Here is a 21,156-nt window from a genome sequence, read left to right as displayed (position 1 = left end):
TTCCAGCTTTCATATTCCTCTTCACTCTAGAAAAACCATTGCTTCAAATTTAAACTGTTGTTAACACCTAGATGAAAACACAATTCCGTTAATTTTGCAAGCACTAGAACGTAGTAGCAAAAACTGCACTCGGAGTTCATCGTGTTAAAAAAAGAAAAAAGAAAAAGATAGATAGGAAAATGATAGTTTAAGGGGCGCTTTGCAACCTGAAGAAAGTTGAGGGTGTATCTTACAATTAAACCTGAAAAAATAATTTCTGGGTTAAAGCTCTCAAATGCTTCTTCATTAGTGCGTCTTTCTTGAAAATTATCGGCTCAAAAGCTGAAAGAATGAGGCAAACAGGGAGAGAGTGGGATTTCTGTAAAGGGTGGTTGCCCCCTCTCTGTTTTAAGCCTATGATTTCAAACGCAAGCAAACCAACAGCCCTTTGATTTAGCAGACTGCAGAAATAATTCTTGTACTTCCATTGAGGTTTCTGACAATTTCACTTTGCACCCCCAACATGCTGAACGCTTACTACCTCCTCCTGCTGTGGATCATGCTAAATGGCTGTCCTGTATTTACCATGAAAAGAGGCTGTGATGATTTTATTTATTCGCAGAGCCGAGTTGGGTCAGGCAATTCAGCAAAATTGACCCGTATCTTGGCGGGGCAACCCCGGATGGCAGAATTGTTGGTACCAACCCTGACATGCAACCGGTGCTGCAGCCATGGCGGTGTCAAAGTCTTTTGCCTGACCTTGATATTGGTAATATCTGAGCCTCCTCTGGATTTGTTTGCTGCCTTTTAGACCTTGTTAAACGCTTTGAGTTTGGAAATTGTATAGGGTTCGTGTCTTTCTTGGATTCCCTGTTTGTTTAATTTTTTTATTTTTTATTTTTTTAAAAAAAGAGTATGTAAATGAGGGTGGTTGCCCCTCTCTGAATGCCAATGATTTTACCCTTCACCACCTGTTAAAGATGGAAGAAAAAACCACAGCCTTTACGGACTTTGAGGAATGGATCCTGTTCCGCGAAGAGAAACCATTGGGGATGTGATGGTACGGGTTCTTTGATTGTAGATTCTTAGCTTAGCTGAGTCGCCTCCCCAGTCCAAGTTTAGAAACGCAGGTCTTTGCTGCAATGGCGGTAATTAATGGTTTTGAGCTGTTTTTATCTAAGTTCTTGATTAGATGAGGGTAAATCTCTCATCTTTAGCTTTGCCATCGTTGAAATTTCAGCTCTCAGAAGAATGAGCCTGCAGAGATATGGAATTTCTTAAGGGTGCTTGCTCCTCTCTGTTTGGCCTATGATTTCGTTGTTCTAGAACAGCCCTTAAACAGCCTTGTTTTGTTCAGACTACAGTTGTTAGAATCCCAGTCCGGATCTCAGGATCCTTTGGATTGAGAAGATTTGAAATAAAATAATTTGTTTCACAAATTCCGATCACCTTTTTATCTTCCCAATCATCTTTTTATCTCACATATATCACATCATAAAAAGTGCTATAGTAATTATCTCAATAAATCATCCAAATAAACTCCTATCCAAACAAACTCCACTAGTCTACAAGACCTATCCAGGTTGTAGATAGGTTCACTATTCTTTTCTATAATAAGCTGTGCACATGCATGTCTTGGATAAATGCTTTTACATTTCATGATGTAATCATGGATTACCATCCTAACCATCAAAGTAGTTGATCCATCTTTTTAATTAGCCAATGCCAAAAGGTAAACTGATGCATTAGCTAGTCGATAAACTTATGACAAAGCTACATTGTGAGTTGAAAATTATAAGCTCAGGTCAAAGGACTTTGACCTTTCTGAATTGATCATATAATTCTTCATTAACCATTAGCCTAAATTGAATTAATAAGTTAATTACGTTTTCATAGGATTGAGATCCTTAGGTCCAATTCTATGAACTCAAGAACGATTCTTTCTAGAATCTGATTTTAAAACCCTTGGACCCTACCGGGCACTTGAAGTTGGAAAGCTTTAAAGCAGGGAGTATCTCTGTATGAAAACCTTTCTTCTGTTGTTTTAGTGTCCTTTATGATGATGATAGTGGTGGTGGTGGTGATGATGATGATCAGGTTGATATCGTTGCAATTGGTTCAAAGAAAAGGGAAGGCTGTGATGATGTTTCTTGAGAGCTAGTGGATCAGGCATTGATGTTTATAAGCTGTCCCATATCTTGGCGAGGCAACTAGATGGCACATTTGGGTCGTGATGAATGCTTTCACACTCCCTTTTTGGTTGCAACTGGTAATGTGCAGCCATGGCAGTGTCACAACACCAATGCCAGGTCCATTTAGATCTGAGCCTTATTCTCTGGTCAGTTTCAAAAGTTTGCCTTTGATGGTTCAATGATATATATATATATATATATATGGTGAGGATGATGATTGTGATTATGGTGATTTAAACGCAAACGGTTTGATAAAAAATGAAACACTGGTGTGATATATTGTGAGATGAACTGAATCGCTTGTGGATGGTACAATCCAGCTTGGAACTTGGCAGGGCAACCTAGACAGCAAATTTGGGTTGTTATGAAATGCTTTTTATGTTCCCTTTTTAGTTGCAACTGGATGTTTTCAGCCATGGTGATTTCGTGACCTCGCTACTATAACCAATCAGTTGCGTCCCCTCTTCTTCAATGGTGGAAGAGTTGCAACAACAGGGAAAGAGATTGCTATTCCTTGAGGTGTGGTTGAAAGTAGTTTTACGAGGTGGCTGAATTTCGTTCTGTTGGTTTCCCTAAACTCTTTGGCGGCAACTTCTTTGTGCAATTATCCTGCACCAGTGGTATTCTCACGCTAGGAAGCTTATATATGAGGTGCAACAACACTGAAAGAGATCACCATCCAAGTTCCGGTGAGGTATGATTTGAAGCAGTTGTATGAGGTGTTCGAGTTTTATTCTGTTGGTCTTCTGAACTCTTTTGCAACTTCTGTGGGCAATTACCCTAAACGAGCAGTATTTTCTCATCAAGATTTTTGTCAGTGGAAGGTTCAAGTTGTGCTATACAATAAAATCTTTTGGAAATCAGCAAAGAGCTTTGTGAATGCTTTGCTTTGCTTTTGTCAGGCTAGAAGGCATTATTATAAACAGATAGCTCTTGCATGTCTTGAGCCACTTCTTTAAGGATGTTTTTGTCAGGTCGGAGCTTTGTCAGAATTGTATACGGAATGAAAACTTTTAGTGGCCTTTTTATGATTTTCATAAATCTAAGGCAGATTAGTCTCTTTATGGATTTCGGAAGCAAATCAAAATATATTCTGTATATAATGCCTTTCAATTTTCTACTGCACTGAAAAATATCTATCCGAACGTTTTGTTTTACGCCATGTAGCAACACTGCACGTCAAAGATCGAGGATGTTTCTATGTTCAAAGATCAATCTATCCAAACGTTTTCTACTGCAATATGGCTGCACGTCAAACCTTGGATAGTAAGGGAAAGTATTGAAACTCGATTTTGAACAATTATAATTAGCAACTGTGACTGGTGAGCTGCAAGCCCAAGATCATTCTGCTCTGCAAAATTCACGAACTTCTGCCCTTTTCTTTTTGGCTGATCATGGAGATGCAACCCTTTAAAAGAGAAGGGTTTCTCGGGGTTAATTATTACCTTCCGTTCTGGAAGAAATGGAGGATTCTTGTACCCTATTTGCAATGCTTATCGTACTCTCCACACCATGTGATTGAATGAATATGAGGATAAAAAGTCCGATTGGAATAAACTATCAGGTCCAATTGCGTTGAATCAACATCCGCTCAATTTTGCATGATACAATTACGACAACGAAACCTTTGGCTTCACTCTCACGAGCTAATCAACAGCTTTTTCAAGAATGGAATTAGAACTTTGGCCTTTGCTAACGTTACTGACACTAAATAATGTAAAACTGCCATGTATAAATGTTACAGAAGATTTTTTTTTTTTTTTTTTTTGTGAAATGTCACAAGGAGGGTGAAATGCTAAACTACAGAAAAAGTGTTTTTGGTAAAGAGTCTCCGGACTTGCTTTGATTTGTGTATGCTTGTTTTGATCGAAGCCAAATCCTCAACCACCCTCAGCCTTAGTGTCCTTAATCCCCGGAGTTAAAGCAAGTCATCATTATTGTTCTACAGTTAGATTAATTATTGTAGGACTAAAATGGAGGAAAGTCACTACTAGTAAACTGAAGCCTCTTAAAAAGACAGAAACAGAAGATGTGTAGTACCAAGAACAGTCAAACTCCTTTTTTAACTTTCACCCGTATGACCAAGGTGTAAAAAGTGATCGAAGTGGGGTCAAAAAGTAGAAGGAAATTGCATAAAAGGAAGGCTAGAAACACAAGCAGCAGTGGCAATTATCTTTTTAGCTCGGAGAAAAGACAATGAGGCTCTACAGGGAGATGGGATTTTCTTAAGGGTGGTTGCCCCTCCCTGCTAAGCCTGTGATTTTCTTTTCATCATCCAAAAAGATAACCAACAGCCCTTGGATTTTGCTGGTTTCTGAAGCTTAGCAAATATTATACTACCATTGTTTCCATGGAGGATAATACTTTTGACTGCTGGCTGTTCTTTCATCAAATGATTATCTGCTTCATTCTTGACGTTGTTTCTGTATGGTTCTTGTTGATGTCAATTATGATTCCTTGTTTTTTTTTCCCAACCACAGAAGAAGTAGAAGAAAGATATTAGTAACAAAAAAAGGTTGAATTAGAGGCTGTGATGATGATTTCTCTGAGCAAAAGAACTTGGGGCGGTGGGACGAAGTGGGCCGTATCTTGGCTGGGCAACCAGGATGGCAAAACTGGGAAACTCAGAGATGGGATTTCCTTGATAATGCAACCGGTTTTGCAGCCATGGCGGTTCACTCTCTCATTGCCTAATTACCACAGATCTGAGCCTCATTCCTGCATCTAATATATGTGAAAATTGTGTGGGTTTGATTCTTGAAAGGCAAGAGAACCACACCTCTGATGAATTATGAATATATTTTTGGACTGGGATTTTCTTTCTGTACATCCGCGACTGAGATTTTCTGAGGCATGTATCTGTCAATCTGTCAATTTTCTGAGGCATGTATCTTTCCCTTGTATTCATAAGAAAAAGATGCCAAAAAAAATTTCTACTTTCTGGTTTTTCACTCTTTTTTTTTATTTCCCTGTTTCATTTGTTGTTTTTCCACCAACCCAGTAGGTTTTAATCCATTTTTAGTGCCCCCAGGTTAATTGAATTAGTATTAGAAAGTTAGAACTACAAGACTTTGCATTTTGCGTAAAAAAGACACTTTCACATTCTACAATAAAAAATATCTTCCCAATGACGCAGTCTGAATCAAGTAGTTCTGGTTTGACTTCAGTTTTTAGGAATCCGTTAAAGATACTAGTAATTTCTTTTCTTTTTATTATTTCAATTGTTTTTGCTTTCTTGGGAAACTAATTAGAAAGGGAATATCAACCTAACTGGCTACAGGCAAAAGTTCACTGGCAGAAATAATTTGTCTATTAATGTAAAAAAAAAAAAGAAGAATAGAGTAATTTAAGTGCCGATGGCAACTGGGAAAATTCCAATTACAACAACCATGGAAAATAGCAAACTACTGTTTATTCCGTGTACTTAGAGGAGGGCACGGGTTAGATATCCGTCCCATCTACCATTTGGCTGATTCGACCCGTACTTCGCGGGTCAGCCATTTTCTGATTCTTATGCCCCCTGCATATCAGCGGGTACCATGTTACAGAGTACTCGCTGAGATAGAGTCGGGTCAACGGGTACCCGTTTCGCTCTATTTATCATTTAATTTTTTTAAAAAATAATTTATACTAATTTAGTTTTATATTTTACGCATTCATGTAAGATTTAATAAAGATTTTTTCTCAAAAAAAGTCTCCCACCAAAAAACAAGCATGCGAAGAGAATATAAGATAAAAAATAATAATTAAAAGAATTCAAAATCAATAAAAGTTTGAAATAAGTAGCACAGTTTTTAAAATATATGTTTAACATTAATTAAGCTCTTTTCTATAAAATATAAGATTATGACATCTACAAATGAATCTTATAAATAAACTATAGTCTTTCCTATTTATAATGTAATTTGTTCATGAAATTACTTATTAAGCTCTAAATTATTATTTTATAGCAGATATATAAAAATAAAAAATATATATATGCGGGGCGGGTCTGGTATTCGCGGATTTTTAGTTATGTGACTCTAATCAGTCCCGCATCTTAGCGGGTATCTGGTTTTTTTTACCCGATCAAATAACATAAATGGGGTGATATAATTTTCGAATCGGATCGGATCAAATATGACGGATTTCCGGATTAGCGAATAATTTTGCCCACCCCAGCTATATAATTAGGTGGTGCCAAACCCCAAACAAAATATTAGGTGGTGCCAAACCCCAAACAAAATAATAATCAGAAGACCATATCGGACTCGGTCTGTCAAATACTACTGTAAACTAAACAAGAAAGAGAGAGATATATATCTCGTGGACGTTGCCTTATGTGACAATATAATTATGCTAAAGTAAATTGATGCAAATACTCAATTTAACGTGGCTGTACTATATGACGGACCAAACAATTAAAAATAAAATTATTGTTAGGAAAGTCACTGTTTAGAAAAACATTTTTGGAACATTTCATATAATTTAGCTAACAGGTGCCTAATAGACACCCAATATTCATCAAGAGAGGATCAGGTGTTAATTTTTTTAAAAGGTGTAGTTAATTAAAAAATGTACCCCAATTCAGGGTGTCATAAATATGAGTGTGCATATTTATATAAAACTTAGATGTAATTTTAGTATTTTAACAAGTGCCCATTATATATTCGTTAGAAAATTCCTATTTCATAAAACACATTTTATTATTTCTAAAATCGCAATCCAGGAAGAGACTTTTATGTTATTATACATATATAACGAGATGCAACATGTCTAATACATTCTTATGATGTGTATTGTATACATATAATCTTTGAAATTAGAATTTGATATAGAGTTTAGCCAATGGATATTCACTCTACACCAATTAAGAGAGATCTCATGTGTTAATTTTTTTTTATAAGAATAAAGTTAATTCAGAAAAGGATGGGTAAATGTAAATAAATTGTTAAGTCTTCACCCGATGTTCACCCGATAAATAAATATGTCGTCAGTCTTCACAATTACCAAGATTGAAAGGGACATAACTCAATGAATAGCTGTTGACCAATCCACCTACGATGGTCAGGAAAAAGGCTTGGAACCCCAAGAGCCAAGATCAATTAGCTAACTTGCTTTAGCTGATCAGCTCAGAGAACCATAATAAAGAAAATGAGGCTGCATAGAGAGATGGGATTTTCTTAAAGGGTGGTTGCCCCTCTCTGTTTAGCCGATGATTTTCTTAGCGATCTTCAATCTCCACAACGAACCCAAAAGGAAAAAAAAAAAAAAAAACCCAACAGCCCTTTCGTCTTTCTGAAACCCTGAGGATGATGTATCTTCCATGGATGCAGAGGAGTACAATCTTCTGGGTTTCAACCAGAACGTATGTTTTCTGTTTCTGTACGTATCTTAATTTGGTACCTCCTGCATTCAGTGTATACTAAACTTCCAGGTTAAACAACAACCATTTTGGATCTCGAATTTTGAGGCTGTGACGATGATTTGATTTCTCTGAGCAAATAAACGTTAGGCATCTGAGGTAAAAGTGGGCCGTATCTTGGTTGGGCAACCCGGATGGCAGCGGTCGGAAATCTCACTGCGGGTTTTTCCTGATCTGCATCTGCAACCGGTTTTTTTGCAGCCATGGCGGTTCACGTCTCTCACTGCTTGACTTATGGATTACTGATCTGAGCCTCACATATATATATATATATTTATATATATGCTCTTAGCTCATGTCCCTTCAAACCTTCCTACGAGTATTATTATGATTTTTGCACCACAGAATATTTTCCCTTTTTTTTTAAGCTCATCAATTCATAGTGAACGGATAGGAATTATTTTTCAAAAAAATTATTTACTTGTTGATCAATTTCTCTTTCATCTTTCTGTTTCTTGTATCTAATCGATAGGCCCAAACCACGTTAATGAGACCGAACCACGTTTCTGGTTCAAAAGGACCGAATCACCATCGAACTAGATAGGTACACTGCCACGTTAATAAGAGGTAAGTAGATAGATACACTACCACGCTAATAAGAGGTAAGGATTAAATTATTGACCTCTCGTCTCACCGAGATTTAAAGATAAGTCTTTGATGATAACCAACAGTTCAGAGGACGTTGGTAATTCAGTCAACATCAATTGAGACCGTAATTAGGTAATATTTGTGATTCACGGAAGTTGTATTTTACCAATGATAGATTAATTGTAGCAAAGAGGTATAGAGTTCATTTCGAAACCAATAAAATTCCAGGTCTTCTGCGTTTTCTGCTATATTCTTTAATTAACAAATGCCTATCTCTCGTTCACTAATGCTGTCATATCAACATGCCAACGCGTTGAATCTCAATGTTGAAAAATGAACAGGAAAAACTTCGAAGTGAAAATTTGGTGAAGCATAGGTTAGAACTTAGACGGTGACATTTTCTTTTAATAATCCCATGTTATATACTAACAAGTATCTAAAAAATAAATAGGGTGATGTTAAATCGATACCTCGACAGTTTAAATTCACATGTGAAATAATTTTTAAAACTAATATCACAGGTTATTAACGCTCGTGGTACAAGTTATTAATACATTAAATACGTAGATTTAGCCCATTCCAAATAGATACTGCTTGCCGTCATTTTTCTCATTGTACATCCCATGATTTTTTATCAATAGTAAAAGTGAAAGTTAAAAAGAAAATTACACGTCTTGGATGCCATAAACCCAACCCTTTCATGGCTAATTTCTTCATATATTGTTAAAAAAAAAAGAAGAAATCGGGAAAGTGTGATTCTCACAAGCGGGATTTCTCCGTATATGTCTTTTGTGTCCAATAATTTTTAGCACATTTTTCTGTGATTAGATTGCAAATATACCATGTTGCATCTGCTTCTTGAGACTAATCTGGTTCCTCTGCTCTTGTATGAGCTGTTTATATATGTCTGTATGCATTTCTTTGTTCTTTTCTTTACTACTCATTCTAAGATTTTTTTTAAAAAAATTCCAACTACATTAACAAACTTATTTGGTTTTAATAAACTTATTTGGTACTTAATTTTAAAAAAAATTCAAAGCGTAAAACAAACTACATCATATATGCAGCACGATGATGCAAACCAAAGTGAAAAAAGAAAATCAAAGTGTAGATGCACATCTTATCATATGTGTGGCTACAATAATACCTTTGTTTTTTTTATGATTATTTTGAGAAATTTTCCTTGAAGAGAGGCAGAAACCAGAGAAGTGTATGAACGGGATATTCTGAACTACCAGCCTTTGAGCTGTTGGCCACCACCAATGCATTAAGATTTGGTGGAATGGGTGGCAAGGGTTCAAACTTCAAACTTCAAACCTTGTCTCTCACCAATTTGCCACAATTAAATGTGGCCGCATCCGTCTGGTTCAGTTGTGGTTTAATCTCTTTCGGGTTACTCCAGATCCTCCTCATTCCCATAGTATAGGAAGCTATCGTATCGACCAAAAAAAAAAAAAAAAGTATGAACGGGATATTCTGGATTCTACTTCTTAATCTTGGAATATACTTCAGGTTGTGTACTTGTCTTTTTGTTTACTTTCTCTGAAATGTTTCACAGCATGATATTGATGTGGGTTTGCATTTAATTTGATATCCTTTCAGTCTCAGCTTCTATGCAAATTCAGGAAGCAATTTAACTCCTTTTCTATACATACGTTTCTACCTTATGATTAAATAAAAATCTTATATAGAAACCTAGGGAAAGATATCATTCTGAAATATCTATTTGGCCTATCTTATTAGTCTATTGGAAGAGCATGCCAAGATTAGTGCTAATATAAATTTTCTTTAATTATCGGGTGCGTGCAATTAAAGCTTTGTGTTTGTATCATAACTGACCTGCTGCTTGGTATCAATTTCTTTAAAATTTAGTGGACATGACCGGCGATTTTTGTTAAATAAAAATAAAAATTTTGTCCGTCGACGTTTCTCATTAAATAAAAATAAAAAAGTATTTAGACACGACGGGCATATAAGGAGAAATCTCGCTTGTAAGAGCAGCGCTTTCCCGACTTTTTTTTTTTCAACAATATACGAAGAAATTAGCCACCCTTTCACAGTCTCGAAAAAAAAGCTTATTGCACATTTTTTTAAAAAGCAAAAAAAAAAAAAAAAAACTTGGAAGTACATGTATTTTCAACATCAATTTGGAACTTTGGACAACTCGGGAGCAACAAGAAAGGTACTGTGAAATGACCTTTTCACCCAAATAAAAAAATGGTAGGAAAAGAAAAAAAAAAAAGTTATAGGAAATGGTGGCCTATAAAAGGGTCTCGGAAAGCAAGAAGCAGAGTCAATTCTAGCTTGAGCTCAGAGTGAAGAAGAGAATGAGGCTTTGCAGAGAGATGGGAATTTCTCAAGGGCGGTTGCCCCTCTCTGCTGAGCCGATGATTTCATTCTCACAAATTAAAAAGAATATATATATATATATATATAAAAGCAACAGCCCTTCTGTATTCTGAAGCATAATCATCTTCGATCGCAACGACTGCAACTGAACTTCTTTAGCCTAAAGTGTTGCTTCTGATCTGTGTATCTTTCAATATTTAAGAGAGGATGGTTTCTGAGATTGACAGTTTACTAGTTACAACATACAACAATCCACCAGAAAGATGAGAGCCGGGGGGGAGGGGAAAGTGGTTTCAGCCGGGAAGGAATTTGAGGCTGTGATGATAATTCCTCTGGGCTAACGAATTTGGGGCACTGAGATGAATGTGACCGTATCTTGGTTGGGCAAATCCGGATGGCAGAAGTAGTGGGAAAATTCATATGGGTTTTTCCCTAACATGCAACCGGTTTTTGCAGCCATGACGATTTCACCTTCTCTTTGCCTAGCTTGTACTGTTAAAGATCTGAGCCTCATATTTTTAATTTTTTCTACTAATTTATTCTTATTAAATTGTTTAACCTTTTGTTTTTTGTAAAAAAATTTTTTTTTTTTCATTACCATCTTTTCGCTGTGTTTTCGGATAACTGATACTGTAATTTTAAATGAGTTCTCGGTTTGATTACCGGAGTGTGCAAAACCTGATTTGTAAAACCCTCACCCGATTATTTTCCAGTTTTTGTGCTACAACTACAAAATGATATCTAGTTCGCCTTTTTGGGAAACGATTGTTTTTCCTTTTTGCAATTTTGTTGCCTTCTTCTGGTTTTTTACAAAGTTGGAATTGACAATTGCCTTTTTTTTTGTAAAAAAAAATTATTTTCTGATCATTTATTTCAGCATCCTTTTTAAGCTTTTCATGTGTTGGCCGGTTGGTTTCTACTGTCGACAATTTCTTTATGAGTATCTTTTGAGCATTTTTTTTTTTTTATCAATGTTGATAAACGGCTAGCATCAGCGACTTAAAAAAAACACCAAAAGAAAAAAATTTCGGAGCATCCTCGTGAGTATCGAAGCAATCTAGCTATTGATCAATAATTAGAATAGAGTTAAAAAAAACACAAAAAAAAAAATTTTCGAAGCATTCTCGAAAAAAAATTAGTCACATTTCTCATATGCAATGACCCTACTAAATTTAAATCTATGTCAGTTGTCCTATCTAAACCAAATGTGGCAACTGGATCTATGAAATAAATATTTGTGCCATTGGCTCTCTTTTAAAAGAAATATTTTGTTTGCAGGGACACAAATATTAAAAAAAAATCACAAATATTTAAAAAAAATCAATCTGACATATTAAAAAAAAATTTTTAAAAAAGTAGTCGCTATATTTGGTAAATCAGCAGACGTTGAGAAGAGAAAATCTCTAATGACCAAATGCGGCAACATTGAGAAGAGAAAATCTCTCCAAAACACACCACTTTTCCAAACATACTAAGACTGTCATTGTGGTACATTAGGGTGGTATATCTTCTTCTTCTTCTTTTTTTGACACAAGGGGTATCCAAACCTTCGGTCCAACTACTCTCCCTGTGGCTCGAGAGGAGAGGCCCAATCCCTTCGAACATGATATCCCCGAGATTCAAACCGTGATCGCCATATCCTAAAGAGAAGCAATGAAACCACTTAAGCTACCACGGTTGGGCCATTAGGGTGGTATATCACCCTTCATTTTTGGCATATGATCAAGTATGCACTTAAAATCTGACCAATCCGACATTGTAGCTATGATAAAAGAAGTGTGACACTTGCATTTAATTTGAAGAATCTCTAATTGGTAAGCCTCGTTAGCACATCTATAGCTGGCATATAATATACTTTCTGGTGCTACACTAAAACATCCACCAAGCACCGACAAATCCAAGCACCTTAGGTCGAAGAAAAGGGCCAAAACATGAACAAAAAAATCAAGAAAGAGATCAATGAATGGCATCAATTGAGGTTGAATGGAACAAAGGTAAATTATTCAAGATGACTTGGTAGGGACTAGGGAGTCAGAAAGACAAAGACCTGTCATTGTACGTGCAACCACACATACAAATTTGTCAAAATTTTCAACTTGGCTTGAAGTCATGAGACAAAAAGATGTGTAAAATAGTGAAATAATTTACTCGCCAACACCTTTCATCCAAGAAATTATATACTGAACCTACCAGTGATACGCTGACACAATTCTTTAACTGCCATTGGCCACAGCCAATAATATTTGCGTAATTTTTTTGTCCACATTATGTCTTCCTTTTCCTCGTTTAGGGGGACAGAGGTTGAACTTTCATGGTTTTTGTTTTGTGATAAATGATGTTGCTTTAAGGAACTTTTGCTGTTTGCTTTACTGGGATTTTCTGTTTGATACCTTCTCAATCCCTCACCCTTTTCCTAGTCCGACCAATGTATTAAAAGAATCAAGAAACCATCAATGACCTGCATAACATTTTTATCTGTTACTAATAGATCAAGATGGCATGGCTAACAACACAGGCAACATTCATGCTCTTGCACCCTGAAGGAATTACAAGAAGTAGCATTAGTTCGAGAAATCATGTTTGGGAAATTTAAGAGCCAATGCTCTCTACGTGATCAACCAATTGGATTAACTAATTAAAATTACAATTGCAACTTGTTTTTTTCCTTGTTCTTTTGCTATAGATACTGTGGAAATAAATTCTGTAAAATCAAAATTTTTGATTTATGTAACAAATGTCAGCTTAGACTTATTTTTCTCCAAAATTCAACTTGACAAGTATTTTTGTTTTACAACTTGACATATTATGCTCGTGTTACGAACTTAATCATATATAAGTTATGTATAGCCTAATGTTCAGAGACATAAGAATGCAAAAGCTACTACTACAACAAAGACCACTACTACTACAAAGAAGGCTCGAATGGTTCTACTACAAAGAAAGAAAACTACTGCTGCATAATCAAACCTGTTATGGCTTTTGTGTCTTTCACTTTTTTGTTTTTGGGAACAATTAGTGCCTTTTGACTATGATTGATCTTAGCAAACTTTGATCAGTTTTTGACTTGTATTTTGTGAAAAACATGGACTAATGGGAAGTAATTATGTGACCTGTTTTGATGGTTCAATTTTTGTTGCAGTAATGGAATTGATCCGAAAAGTTATTTTTACTCTCATCTATGTCAATATCTATTGCTTCTTTTTTAATGTTCATGCTCAGATTTCCAATTAATTCATGATTAATTTGGACAACACATGCAAGATTGCAAACTCTTAAGTAATTTGCAAATTGTTAAACAGAGCATTTCATTCCAATGCTGCTGCAAGAGTACATTCAAAACCATACAACTAACGTTTATCTAAGTCTCTTACATTATCTTCATACATTACCTAATAGCCATTACATTAGAGGCCCCTAATTCACAACCCAGACAAACATATACAACCAGTGCCAAATTGCTCTTTCCAAAGCCATTGATAGATTACGATAACAATGGCCAAAAACAGCATCAAATTCATTCTGCACTCTTTGCGCTTTCTTTCCTGCACATCATTCTTCAAATCTTTCACCTTCTTTGTTAACTTACACGTGTGCCTCACCAGTTTATCGCACCTCTTACAGCTGCTTGTTTCATACCATTTGAAGTACCCACAGCCGCCTCCACCATTATTATGCTATTCATGGTGAAACACTTATTGTCTCCTAGAAGCTCAGATTCTCCAAAAAAAAAAAGAAAATAAATTATTCTGAAGCAAAGACTTACTTCATAATAGGCATATCCATAGAACTTTTTTTCTGGGTTCTCAGTCGTCCATAAAGTCTCCACATGTTGGTGGTTCTCCCATGAAAACTTCAAAAAAAATTAGGGATTCAATGAATAGTTGAAGAAGAAAGCACTTAGTCCTCTACATTTTGGTCAAAACCTGAGTCACTTGTCCTTGTTAACCTTAAAAAGTTAGTCACGTGATATTCCTATAACTGGATCTATCAAGAATTCGAATGAAAAAGTTAGCCAGAACTAAAATTGATTTTTCTTTTTATGGATTAAAAATGCTCATTTTCATTTTGAGAGACTACATTTTCATATCGCTAATATGTGAGGAACGATTAGTATAATTTTTCCAAAAGAAAATAAAGAAGTTAGTAGAGTCAAGAGTGAAGGTAAATTCTCAAATCGTCCGTGAACCGGACAATCAAGCAGGAGTATTTCTAGTGCCACTCAAATGAGTTCTTGTGAATTGTGACTTGGCGATCAGACACATTATTAAGCGACATCAGCTTGGCCAAAAGAATTTAAAACAAAAAAGTCAAACATAACATATTTTAATTCAATGTATCAAGTATTGTGACTACAATTTGCAGCAGATTACTAAAGAGATCTAGAAGAGTAATTTTGGAGGAGCTATTTTAGCTCCATATACTGAAAGTATATTCAAAGGAAAGGTTCATTCTTTACTGTGCTTCCTGTCATAAAAATTAAGAGAAAGCTATTCAACCTGCAAAAGTGCAAAATGGTATCCCGGAAAAATAAAAAGTAGGAAAGTATAATTACAATGATACCCTTCTACCATTCCCACCATGAGATGGTAGTACAGGTGTTGTAACGGTAAAAAAAGTACTGAAGAAGGGCGAAAAAACAAGGGCAGGGCACTATAAATAAAAGGGGCCAAAGACCCAACCGCCAGGGTTTCGTGAAAGCTCAGGAGGAAGAACGAATGAGGCAGCAGAGGAGTAGGGGATTTCTTCAAGGGTGGTTGCCCCCCTCTGCTTTGCCTATGATTTCGCCATTGATTACTGAAAAACCAACAGCCCTTTAAAACAGAACAACAGAGACAGAGAAACAGAGAGATGTATGTATATATCTATACATGTCAATATCTGTGTTTGTATGTGTGTGTGTGTGTTCTTGACAGGGTTCATACCCTTCTTGCGCTTTTTCTTTTTCTTTTTCTTTTTTTTTTCTGTTGACGCCGGACTGTGATACGGCGGTGACGGTGATGGTGGAGGTTGTCTATAATGAAAAGGGGCTGTGATGATAATTCTGGGCATCCTTTCTGAGCAAATCAAATCGGGGCAGTCGAGATTAACCGACCCGTATCTTGGCTGGGCAAACCCGGTACGGTATTTGGGACATCATTATTGTCTCCTATGCAACTGGTGATTTGCAGCCATGGCGTGGTCGATGTCTCTGTCTGGTTAAAACTAACAAATCTGAGCCCTCAATTATTTTTTTTTCGATTATTTCTAAAATTTATATTATTGTTCTTTATTTTTTTGGGTATTACGATTCTATCTGATTGGAAAAATCCTCTGGATTTTGGATGGAGCTAATGACATTTAATTTATTTGCTTTCTTCGCCTTCATTTTTTCCCTCCATTTTGGCCAAAAAAGATGAAAAAAAAAGGAACGAAAGTGAGATTCTAATTATTAATATGAATAGTAACATCTATTGTTGTATAGTACTATAGCGTATGCAAAAAGTTCACTCTAAAAGCCACTGCGGATCTGCAAAAATCTCCACGGAAAGTAATTAAGTGGCAAAAGATGGCCAAATTAGAAAAACAAAATGATGGTTAATTCATCCGAGTAATTATTGTAAAGAGAATTAATTATGCAAATCTAGAACCAACATTTTCAAATTCAAAGGTTGCTGTCATTAAAATGTTGGACATGAATGTGAGCGACTAATTACGGATGATGCATCATCATTTGATGGAAAAAATTTATTAGGCCCGACTAAGCACTAAACAAAACAAAATAGTTTCTTCCTTAAAAGACATACTATGGTCAGTATATCATTTTATTCTGCAGCCAATCATATAAACTCTCATGTTGTTTTCGGGATTTCCTTTTTACTGCTTCTTAGTAAAATTTTACCTTTTATCTTATTCTAACGGAACACACAAAAGTGATATTTCCTGTTTACTTTCAAGGGTATTTCTTCTTTTTTTCTTTGCCCCCCTAAACCGGTGACCGGTGCCATGAATTAACGCATAGTTTTATTGCCTAAATGGTCTGTACTTTGTGGAGGACTGCATTGAAATTGCACCAACTAGGCTTGATTTTGGTTTGCTCAAAAGTAGAACGATCCGATCCATTCAATGTTAGTAATTGGTTTGCTCAAAAGGTAGAAGAATCCATTCAATGCTGTACTATGAAATTAGTGCAGGCCATACGAATTGTCACATATACGATGATGGGGCTTTCCAATGTCTGTGAGAAATTTCATCCGGTGCAGAACAGCTACTGGGATTGTACTTCTTTGGATTGTTCTTAATAAAGACCCTATAATCTTATTTGGATTGTACTTAATGTAAAATTAATGGACTTTGCAATCTTATGTGAAGTATTTTTATTGGCAGAAGACCAGGACCCTGATCAAATTTCTTCTCGGTTGTCTTCCTTGCTGAGACACAAAGTAAGCAGATTGTCCTTCTCTTAACCCTTACAAAGTAGAAATGAAAATTACTTGCTTAATGGAAAGGAAATCTCTTAGTACAATAATTTGGAATTCTTTTTAGTGTCATTTTTTCTTTTTATAGTGTAAGTGGAAGGTCTCAAAACGGACCTCTCACTTGCACTCCCTTCTACCATCCAACCCACCTCTCCCCCTTTGTAGTGTCCATATTTCCATTGAGCAGATTTTTTAGAACTAATTTTGGTCATGATTTGAATTGTGCGTTACCAAATTTAAGGGTCATCAATAAAATCATATTCAATGTGCCACTAGTATATGCTGATTTCCCATAGACCACAGAAAAAAAAAAAAAAAAAAAAGGTCAACATCGAGTACCTTCATGTTCTTAAGAAAGTTAAGCTATGTAATTACTCCTTGCATCCCACTTTAATAGTATCGTTTTTTCCCTCACACAGTTTAAAAAAAATAAGTTAACTTTGTTGGAAAAGTAAATCTAGCCTAATTTTTTTCTAAAATACCCGTCAATTAATATTATCACTAATCACTATTACATTAATTACAAGAGCAATAATGATGGTATTTTGCACCATTCAAGATATATACACATACACACACATATATCAAAACAATTATTGGTAGAAAACTTGATTGTATTAAATAAGATATGCCATATCTATTGATAATGAATTTACATTAAAAAGAGTATTTTAAATAAATTAAAAGTTAACTAGAGTATTCAATTGGAAGGTGTAGATGGACTATAATTTGGGATGGATAAAAAAGGAAAACAGCACTATCAAAGTAGAACAATAAAAGTATAAAATATTATTTTCTCACTTTATACGAATTAGACTTGGTTGATTGATTTGTTCACAGTTATTGTACTATTAATGGAATTAAATCCCCTGCGCAAGTCCATAAATGAAATGGGCATCCCCATCGAGGCATCGACCATACCAAAGATGTTGGCCCAAAAAGCAAGTAGAAAGTAGTCAAGCACTGCTAAGACGAGCGTGTAATCAGGCAAGAGAGCCTTTTCTCAAACCCTTCCGGGAAAAACCCATTCGCGCAGTTTACTATGAACAGCGTTTTGACTGCCGTAACATTTGTCCGTGGCGAATTTTTTTTAAACATTTTAGTTATTTACCTTTTTCTTTTCTTTGGTTATAGTCTGTTTTGAATTGTGATGTAATTATGTCAGTCTATTTTCTTAATTTTTCTTTAAAATAATAAAATAAAAATTGACAATAATTGAAAGCTCAAGTAACACATTACCCAGATGGATTGGAAGGGAAGAATAGATTGAATGGTTTGAATGTAAAAAATATTAAATGAGAAATTTCAAATTCGAATCATTTTATTTATATAATTTTTAAAAAAAAGACCCATTAGATTACGATCTTAAGGCCTTGTTTGGATTGTTGCATTTTTTTAAATTTTTTGTAAAAAAATTACTATAACGATTTGATGTATGTGAAAAAAAAAAGATAATAAAAAAAATATGATCACAAAAAACGATACAAATTTTCGGCGAAAAATAACTGTCCAAACGGATGTTTCTCTTTTCTTTTGTTTGTTCTAGGCATAATTAGTAAAATAAGAGATGGGCATTCTTTGTAGAAAAAAAATGACGCGCTTGATCGTAGAGAGATTATATACTATATAAATTTTTAAAAGTACAATTAAAATTTTTCACAGAAATACGAACCGTACAAATTTGAAAGTAAATAGACTGTATAAATAACAAAACGCTCCGTCATGAGACGGGCCTCGAAAGCGCTCTTTGAAACACTTGATAGCTAATGGTCCATAACAAGGCCTGGCTTGTAGCCTTGACACATTCTTGAGACACACATCAACATAAAAGGATTGAGGACTCAAATATATATTTTTCAATCAGGGACCAAAAGGGGTATCAAAATGATATACTAAAAAATGTTTCTTTTTTTAAGAAAAAAACAACAGAAAGATGAGGCTCAGATTTCTTTTATGAATCGGACAGAGACATTGACCGCGCCATGGCTGCAAAATCTGCAGCTGCTCATGCATGAGACGAGACCAACTGCTGAGTTTGCCCAGCCAAGTTACGGGTCGGTTCGTCTCCAATGTCCGATTTGATTCGCTCAGAAATAATGCCCAACAAATATCATCACCGCCTCTTTTCCATAATCGCCGAATCCCTCCACCACCACCTTCATCTCATATAACACCGTCGCCAAAAAGAAAGAAAAGAAAAAAAAGAAAACTCGCAACGAGGGCTTCTTCCCTGTTATTGTTAAACACACACACACACACACATGTTGATATGCATACGTGTGTTTGTGTACATATATATATACATATATTTCCCTGGCTCTGTTCGAAGGGCTGTTGGTTTTTTAGTAACCAATGGCGAAATCATAGGCAAACCAGAGATGGGCAACCACCCTTAAAGAAATCCCGTACTCCTCTGCTGCTGCCTCATTCGTTCTTCTTTCTGAGCTGTATAATCATCAGAGAAAAGGCTAAGCCCGCCGTGGCTGCAAAAACCGCCATTGGGAGATTTTGCCGAGCCAAGATACGAGCTAGCTCAGAATTTGACTTAATTTGGAAGAGGCGGATATCATCGAAGCTTCTGATTACAAGGATTTAGGATTTAGGGTTTTTGTGGAATCATTAGAGAAGTTTGTACTACATCTGGCAAGCATCAACAGGGGCTGTTTGCTTGTATTGAAATCATCGGCAGCGTAGTTGCAGAGAGGGACAACAACCCACCCAAAACTCCCAACCTCCCTGCCCCAAAATACACTGCCTCATCCAAAGGGCGTTCAAAGACTCGGCCGAGTCTGAGTCGTCAGAACTTCAGCTTCCGTTCCGCCATATCCTGGAGAAGGTAGACCCGGTGGAAACTCGTTCAGACTCGGAAAATTCCGGCTCAGTCAACTCCGGGACTCAAAAGAGCGGCCGAGTCTACCGAGTCAAACCGCATTGACCCATCAGATATCCATGAATGAGGCTTTCACCATGATTTTCAGAGACACATTAGGGTATCAAAAATTAAAAAAAGAAAAAAAAAACTCACCGGTATCCAATGTATGAGAAATTGCGCAGAAAGACAGCCAATAACAAATCAATCTTTAACCCAAAATTCTCTCTTTGAAGACTCTTCACTATACAGCAAGTGGGTGGCAGAGGTTCAAGAGGAGGAGCAGGAAAATAAAGGGTGAAGAAGACGAGGCGGCTTTAATATCATATGCAAGGGGGGTGGTGGCTCAGATCTCCTTATCATCATCAGAGAAAAGGCTAAGCCCGCCATGGCAGAGGTTCAAGAGGAGGAGCAGGAAAATAAAGGGTGAAGAAGACGAGGCGGCTTTAATATCATATGCAAGGGGGGTGGTGGCTCAGATCTCCTTATCATCATCAGAGAAAAGGCTAAGCCCGCCATGGCTGCAAAAACCACTCTTCCGTGATTTTCGCCCAGCCAAGATACGAGCTAGCTCCAAATCTGACACAATCTAAGAAAGGAAGATATCATCAAAGCCTCCAATTACCAGTGGGATACAGAATTTAGGATGGACTGGCCTGTGAAATCATGAGAGATGTCTGACCTTTTTCTCGCAGCATCATGCATCATGAAGGGTTGTTTGTTTTTAGCATTGAAATCATCGGCAGCAGCGTAATTGCAGAGAGGGGCAACAACCCGTTCCCAAAAACTCCCAACCTCCCTGCCCCAAATTACACTGCCTCAATCGAAAGATTCTCCCCATGGTTCAAAGACTCGGCAAGTGGGTGGCAGAGATTCAAGAGAAGGAGAAGGAAAAAATAAAAAGGGCAAAGAAGACGAGAAGGCTTTCATATCATATGCAACGTGTGGTGGTGGTGAAATTTGGAGAGGAGAGTGAGGTAACCAGAATGAAAGGCAGATGGCTAAGGATGGTCGAAGTTAAGCGCAGGTCCTTCGGTTGCTTTGATCAGATATATTGCCGATCTGCTATGGAAGCTGTACAGAGTAGTATAAAGGGATAATTTCAGAAACCTCAAGAGGGGTTCAGGGTTGTTTGTTTGCATTGAAATGAAATCATCGGCAGCAGCGTAATTGCAGAGAGGGGCAACAACCCATTCCCAAAAACTCCCAACCTCCCTGCCCCAAATTACACTGGCCTCAATCCAAGGATCTTCCCTACTCCCCCAAGGGATTAGCAATTTAGGCATTTAGGGTTCATTTCAGAAAACCCCCCCTGGGGAA

At 36.4% G+C, this 21,156-nt stretch overlaps 1 long non-coding RNA gene across 1 annotated transcript; it reads right to left on the bottom strand.

Moving 5' to 3' along the window:
- Positions 1 to 18,900: 18,900 nt before the first annotated feature.
- LOC113775780 lies at positions 18,901 to 20,084 on the bottom strand. Its single transcript, XR_003468934.1, has 2 exons — positions 19,993 to 20,084; positions 18,901 to 19,880 (listed from the first exon to the last, which is right to left on the bottom strand). It is a non-coding gene; the product is annotated as an uncharacterized LOC113775780 (long non-coding RNA).
- Positions 20,085 to 21,156: the final 1,072 nt, after the last annotated feature.

The sequence above is a fragment of the Coffea eugenioides genome, chromosome 6 (assembly GCF_003713205.1).
Source record: "Coffea eugenioides isolate CCC68of chromosome 6, Ceug_1.0, whole genome shotgun sequence".
Classification (NCBI taxonomy): Eukaryota; Viridiplantae; Streptophyta; class Magnoliopsida; order Gentianales; family Rubiaceae; genus Coffea; species Coffea eugenioides.
The sequence above is the reverse complement of the archived record's forward strand: the minus strand, read 5'-3'. Positions and strand labels throughout refer to the sequence as shown.